Source organism: Ceratotherium simum, chromosome 13, assembly GCF_057802395.1.
Source record: "Ceratotherium simum simum isolate JZ-2026a chromosome 13, ASM5780239v1, whole genome shotgun sequence".
Lineage (NCBI taxonomy): Eukaryota > Metazoa > Chordata > Mammalia > Perissodactyla > Rhinocerotidae > Ceratotherium > Ceratotherium simum.
The window spans coordinates 32,038,250-32,044,887 of record NC_141912.1 but is presented as its reverse complement, the minus strand read 5'-3'; the positions used below and the strand labels follow the sequence as shown (position 1 = coordinate 32,044,887).

The 6,638-nt window shown below is 52.2% G+C and overlaps 1 pseudogene across 1 annotated transcript; it reads right to left on the bottom strand.

The window, feature by feature from the left end:
- Positions 1–3,000: 3,000 nt before the first annotated feature.
- LOC101393291 (saoe class I histocompatibility antigen, A alpha chain-like) lies at positions 3,001–6,019 on the bottom strand (annotated as a pseudogene). Its single transcript, XR_001390266.2, has 6 exons — positions 5,913–6,019; positions 5,338–5,607; positions 4,823–5,098; positions 3,955–4,230; positions 3,725–3,831; positions 3,001–3,251 (listed from the first exon to the last, which is right to left on the bottom strand). The product of XR_001390266.2 is annotated as a saoe class I histocompatibility antigen, A alpha chain-like (transcript).
- Positions 6,020–6,638: the final 619 nt, after the last annotated feature.

Genomic DNA, 6,638 nt, shown 5'->3' with positions numbered 1-6,638 from the left:
ATGTGTATTGGCTGGACATTCTTTGCTTTCCCAGGCTTCCCATCTGCCGACATGTCTGGTTTTACCTCCCTGAGAATTTCTGGTGGCAGTGGGTCTGGCAGTGGTGTTTGAACACCTAGCAGGGCTACCTAAAACCATAAAGATGGTCTGGGTGGCACTTGCACCTCTAGCTGGCCTGGAGCAAAAGTCACTTGAGTATTCAGTTTACGTAGAAGGTGTCATCCCACAAAGGGAATAGGGCATTCAGACATATATAAAAAACGGCGTTGCAATGTTTTGTCTCTGACTTGATATTCCAGGGGTCAGGGAAAAGACCGCTGTTGAATTTCTCCTGATATTGCAATCACCAGAGTGACTTTTTACCTAATTTAGTGTTCAAAACTGAATAAGTGGCTCCTGTATCTATCAAAAAGTTAGCAAGCCAATTCCCCACTGTCAATTGTACTCGGAACTCTTGTGTGGAGATGGGGATGGGATGATGAAAGTCCAATTGGGTTCCTGGGCACCCTCATTCTTCATCTGAATCTCCAGTCCTGCTAACCATCTGAGTTATCCTTCTCCTCTTATCATCAACATTTCACTTTCCCATCTTGGGGCACTCTCTATTCCAGTGTCCTTCTTCCTTGCAGTAGGCACACTGGTTTTTTCCCAGAAAGGGCTTACTTCCATTCCTCTGATCAGGCGTCTTGCTTCTGGGAACTGCTCCTCTCCCAGTCAGCTGCAAGAAGGGCAGGACTCCGTTTTGGATCCTTTTGCTTTGTTTTGTGCTCTCTGTTATTATACACCTTGAAAGTAATATCTACCGGCTGGGAGAGATTCATCCCAATGCTCCATCAAACTTTTGCAATTTATTCTGAATAACAGGAGCACTTTGTCCTATGAAGGTCAAATTGACCATCTGTGTGTTCTCTGGGGCCTCGGGATCAGCGTCCGTGTAACGCCCATAAGCCTGATATTTACACTGCAGGAATTCAGAGGGATCCTCATCAGGCTTTTGCTGAATTCCCTGTCCTTCATTTAGGCTTTTCTGCTTAGGGACCCCCATTTTTAGCCCTGCCAAGATGCATTTTCTGTAGTGTTTCTACCTAGCCCTTCCTGCTGCCTCGTTGGGATCCCAGGACAGCTCGGCAATAGGAACGGTAGCAGTGGCCTCTAAGATACCATCAGGATCAGCTATATGGAGCCTGTTATCTTCTTCTGTAGCTTTGCCTATCGCCATCCATTTTTCATCCCCCATGAGGAGCGTGTTTATCAAAATATGTATATCTGCTGATGTGGGGTGATATGTATAAAATATAGAAAAAAAATGTCAGTCATTCTTTGGGGATTCTCACCGTATGGCAGTTTATTATTTTTGCAACTAAAGAGGTCTGAAGTGGAGAAGGGAGAGTGCATCCAAACAAAGCCAGCTGGTTGCCCCCGTCCATTTATGCCTATGGGATATTGCCACAGTGGAAATTGCCCCACTCTGGGAAGGACTCCCTGATCGAATTGGGTGCCTTGCCAGGTTCGAGAGGGAGGGGGCTCTCAGGCATTTCTCCTTGTTGGAAATGTGGTCCCGGGAAAGGCAGAGGAGGAGAAGGAACTGGGGGTGCTGTTGGAGGGTTTAGAGTTTGTAGGACCATTAAATCCTCATCTTCCTTCAGTCCCTCTGACATAACAGGGGTCTTTGCACAATTAGGTAACTCCTAGTCCATTGCCCCTTTTCCCTGGTCTAGACATAATAGCATAAAGGCTTGAATGTAGGGGATTTCATCATCTTTTTCTTCCGTCTGGCAGAATAATTCTAGCTGTAAGATGGTATCATAATTGAGCGACCTGTTTGGGGGCCACTTTTCTCCTGAGCCTAGTGTATACTGGGCCAGCCTACATTACAGTGAAAGATCATCTCTTTCTTTGTCATGGGCTCATAACTGAAATCAGCCCAAGTGGCCAGTATGCATCCTAACAGGATTTTTCTTGGGATGGACAGAGTGGCACCCATGGCAATAAAGCTTGTGTCCAACAATTAACAGACCGGGAGAAGGGTGCAGGGCTCAACTCCATGTGTCCAGATAACTATAGGACTTGTCCAAATCCCACTCCGCCCAAGCACATACTTCTTGCACCAGTGCTAAACAAGCCAAAGAGGCAACAGGTAATGGTTTAAGGCAGGGTAAAGATCTAATTTCCCAATGCCAGTGCAGAGGGTCAGGTGCCTGGCAGAAAGTTTTAAAATCTTCTATTTTGCAGAAAGTGCAAGTCCAGCTTACTTTAAGCCCAAACCTAACTTCTACACAATGACAGCAAAGAAGATGCCAGACAAGACAAACAAAGAGGGGGGAAAAGATGGTCAGACTGTGCTCTCACGGCTTCCTCCAAAGGATTATAAAGATAGGGAACACACAAACAGTAGTGCCCACATTGAGGCATACAATTCTGCCTTGACACTCGACAGAAAAGATCGCATACTTCATGTCCCCATGGATGAGGTAACAGGCACTGAAAGTATGCTGTAGAACTCTGACAGAGAGAAAAACTGGCATGCAGACTAGTGGAACAACACACACATTCAGGAGAACAGAACACACAGGGGTGCATACCATAGAGAAACCAGATACTAGTCTCCAAGGTAGTACACTATGCAGTCTATACTCTCCTTTATTCCTAAACAATGGTGCCTAAACCAGATGTACCTCAGCCTGACCAAGGCCCCCAGACAAGAGAAAAGGAATATAGTACCTGGGAGTGCACTCCAGATGACTCACCTAGCTGCAGAGGCAAGCTCATCAGCTCAGGATCCAGTCCTTCGTGTCCCAGTCAGCAAGTGAGGAAGAAACAAGGGGAATTCCCTGGGCAGAAAAAGCTGCCTGGCAGCTGCTGGGAAATTCTTGAATCAGCTTCTTTCAAGTGGATCAGCCACAGGCAGATGCTATGGTCCCATCTCAGTCACCAAGAATTTGTTACTGAGCAATAGGCTCGCTCTGCTCACTGCAATCTGAGCCAATTAATCACAAAGAGTTAGAGATAGAGAAAGGAAGCTTTTATTTGATTAGCCAGCATAATCGGAAGATGGCAGACTAATCTCAAAAAACCATCTTAAAGAATTCCAGAATCTTGAGGCAGATTATATAGGGAAAATGAGCAGTAAGGAGGGGGGTTAGAAATGTCAGCCTTCAGGCATGACGGACTCTAGAGTCTTTCATTGTTCTTTTCTTCTCTCAGTGATGATGAATATCCTCACTGTGTTCCTCCTGGAGGCCTTCTTGTTCCTTTGGAAAAGGTGTTAAGATTGTTAAGAACAAAGCTATCAGAGTACCTCAGCAGGGGTATGTGCACAGGGTCAGGGCCATAAAATCATGAAAACGTGTAGTAATTTATAATGATTACATGCTAGAAGGGTTTTAACTAGGAAAGGGTCATTTAGCATGACACGATGGCCTCACTTATGTTCACCTACAGACCAACTGCCCTCCTGCAGGTCCGCCCTCAGCAGGCACCTTCCCCTCTGTCCTGTGACTGCTGAGAATCAGGTCCCCATCCCCAGACTCATCAAAGTGATAAATTTGTCCTTCGTTTTCACATGCACTTTACTAAAGAGTAAGTGTTAGCAAATAGGGTCCTAGGCGAGGAAAGCACGTGTGCCTGTGGATGGGACTTCCCATTAACCAGGCAGGGCAAACTTCTACTTGGACTTGAAACCCCCCAGTGTGACAAGAAAACTCAGACCACACCTATTCCCTACCTGAGCGCTTCTTCCTCCAGATCACAACTCCAGCCACCACAGCTACAGTGACCGTGAAGAGAACCATGCTAGCAATGATGCCCACCATGAGGACACAGGAGATGGCTCTGGGAAGAGAAGGGAAAGTGAGGGCACTCACCCCCGGCTTTAGCCACCACCACACTGAAGGTCTCCAGAAGGGCTCCTGGTTTCCCCGAGAAGAGGCTCTGAGCCCATGTTTCCCTCCTTACCCCATCTCAGGGTGATGGGCTCAGGCAGCCCCTTGTGCTGCACATGGCAGGTGTATCTCTGCTCCTCTTCAGAAGGCACCACCACAGCCGCCCACTTCTGGAAGGTCCCGTCCCCTGCAGGCCTGGTCTCCACAAACTCGGTGTCCTGGGTCAGGTCCTCCCCATCATGCTGCCAGGTCAGGGTGATCTCCGCAGGGGAGAAGCCCAGGGCCCAGCACCTCAGGGTGACCTCACGGTCAGAGATAGGGTGGTAGGTCACACGTGTCTTTGGAGGGTCTGAGAAGAAGGGCAGAAAATTCAGGAATTTTACATCCCTCTTGGGGCCACTGAAGCAGTGCTTATGTGACCATCCTGAGAATGGACAGGACAACTGGGGTGGGGGAAGGAAGCACAAAACCCAGACACCAGCCCGGACACAAGCTTCTGGGATAATCTGTATTGTTTGGATATTTCTGGAATCCGTATGAGACAGCCCAGGGTAGGAGGCAGGTCTCTGAAGGGGAGAAAAGGAATTTCTGGTCCTGACTTGGGTGGAGGCCGAGTGACTCAGAAAAGCTGGAGTCAGACCTCAAACACATTGGGTTTGGGGCAGAGAAAAAGGTCTGAGAGAGCCCCCCATGGTTTCCAGAGCCACTGCCAGAGGCAAAGGGAACCGCTGGTAAGTATTTTCAGGGATGGTTTCCCCCGCCATCCCCGGAGAGATTGTATCCCTTTATTGTCCTTTAGACAAAGGCGGGTCCTCTAAGAAGTCACTCTCTGGTACCAGATCTGAAAACCCAAGCGGACTCAATCTCCCGACCCACCCACGGGACGGGCGTATTCAGGTGTCATCCTATTTTCTCCTCTCCTTGTAGGAGGCTCTTCTTACCTGCACGCTGCAGCGTCTCCTTCCCGTTCTCCAGGTATCTGAGGAGCCACTCCACGCACTTGCCCTCCAGGTAGTTCCTGTCGTGCTCCGCCACACCGGCCGCCTCCCACTTGCGCCGGGTGATCTGAGCCGCCGTGTCCGCCGCGGTCCAGGAACGAAGGTCCTCGTTCAGGGCGAGGTAATCGACGCCGTCGTAGGCGAACTGTTCATACCCGCGGAGGAGGCGCCCGTCCGGCCCCACGTCGCAGGCATACATCCACTGAACAGTGTGAGACCCTGACCCCGCCCCCGTGGTCAGCCCCACACAGTGGCCACCCCCACGCCCTGACCACTCTCAGTGGTTAAGCCTAAACTGAAAAGGAAACCGAGTAAAAGTCCCCGTGGGCTCTACCCTGGTGGAAGTGCCGGGAGACTCCAGTAGCGTTGGAGTGAATCTCGTACCCGGAGACTCGTGCAACTCTGGCCTGTCCTTGGGGGTGGGGATCGTGACCTGGACCCGGGCCCGCGTCGCTCACCGGCCTCGCTCTGGTTGTAGTAGCCGCGCAGGTTGTTCAGGTCCACTCGGAAAATCTGTGCGTTGTTCTTGGCGGTCCGCGTCTCTTCCTCCCAATACTCCGGCCCCTCCTGCTCCATCCACGGCGCCCGCGGCTCCATCCTCGGACTCGCGGCGTCGCTGTCGAACCGCACGAACTGCGTGTCGTCCACGTAGCCGACGACGATGAAGCGGGGCTCCCCGCGGCCGGGCCGGGACACGGCGGTGTTGAAATATCTCAGGGAGTGGGAGCCTGGGGGCGGGGAGGGGCTGAGACCCGGCCGGACCCTCGTCCCTGCGCGGGTCCCCGGGGCCGAGGTTGATCGGGTCGGGGCGGAGGAGGGGGACAAGGGGCTCCTGAGACCAAAAAAGGGCGGTGGGACGGAGAACGGGGAGGACTTATGCGTGGGAAGAGGAGGGGGCATGAGAAGGGAGGAGTCAGGACAGGGCAGGGCCGAGGTGAGGGGTCTGGGTCTTCCCCAGGGTCCTGCGTCCCCGCCAAGCAGTCCCCTCGCTCTGCCCCCAGCAGAGGCCGTTTCCTCCCGACCCCGCACGCACCCGCCCAGGTCTCGGTCAGGGTCAGGGTCCCCGAGAGCAGCAGGAGGAAGCTTCCCAGCGCCATGGTCCGCATGCTCGGAGTCTGGGGAGAATCTGAGTCCTGACGGGTCCGTGGAGACTTTATAACCGGGAAACGTGGACACTCTGATTGGCTTCTCTAGAAACCGGACACGCAATGGGAGCGAGAACCGGGGCCGCGTCGTGAGTCTCCAGGCAGGAGACCCTGACTCAGATTGTGAGAGGGAGAAGTGAACCTCAGGGAGATGGAGACTCCCCAACAGTGAGCTTCCCGGCTCCAGACACCGCCCTTGGGCTGAGACCCTGAAAGCCACGTCTGGGGACCTGGGATTCTGCCCTGACCCCTCTCCTCCTGCACTGAGAGCTCTTTGTCACGCTGTTTCCCTGAGTCCTGGCCCCGGGACTGTCTGGGCCCCGGGACTGTCTGAGGAAACCAGAGAGAGAGCACCCAGGCTGGGCTCAGCCCCTTTTCCTCCTCTCACTGGATCACTCTTCCTGAAATGGACTCCCTACCTCTCACCCTTTACCTCTCCACCTGGACTCTTCTAGAAGAAAACTCACCCCTAGGGAACTTGATGCCAGTGAGTGAGCTCGCCCTGGGAATGAAGGTTGAGGGACAGGGATTTTCTCTTTGAATCTTGGAGAAGTTGTGCCTGAAAAGACCAGATAGAGATTCTCCTAGACACCAGGTTCCTTTTCGTTCATTAA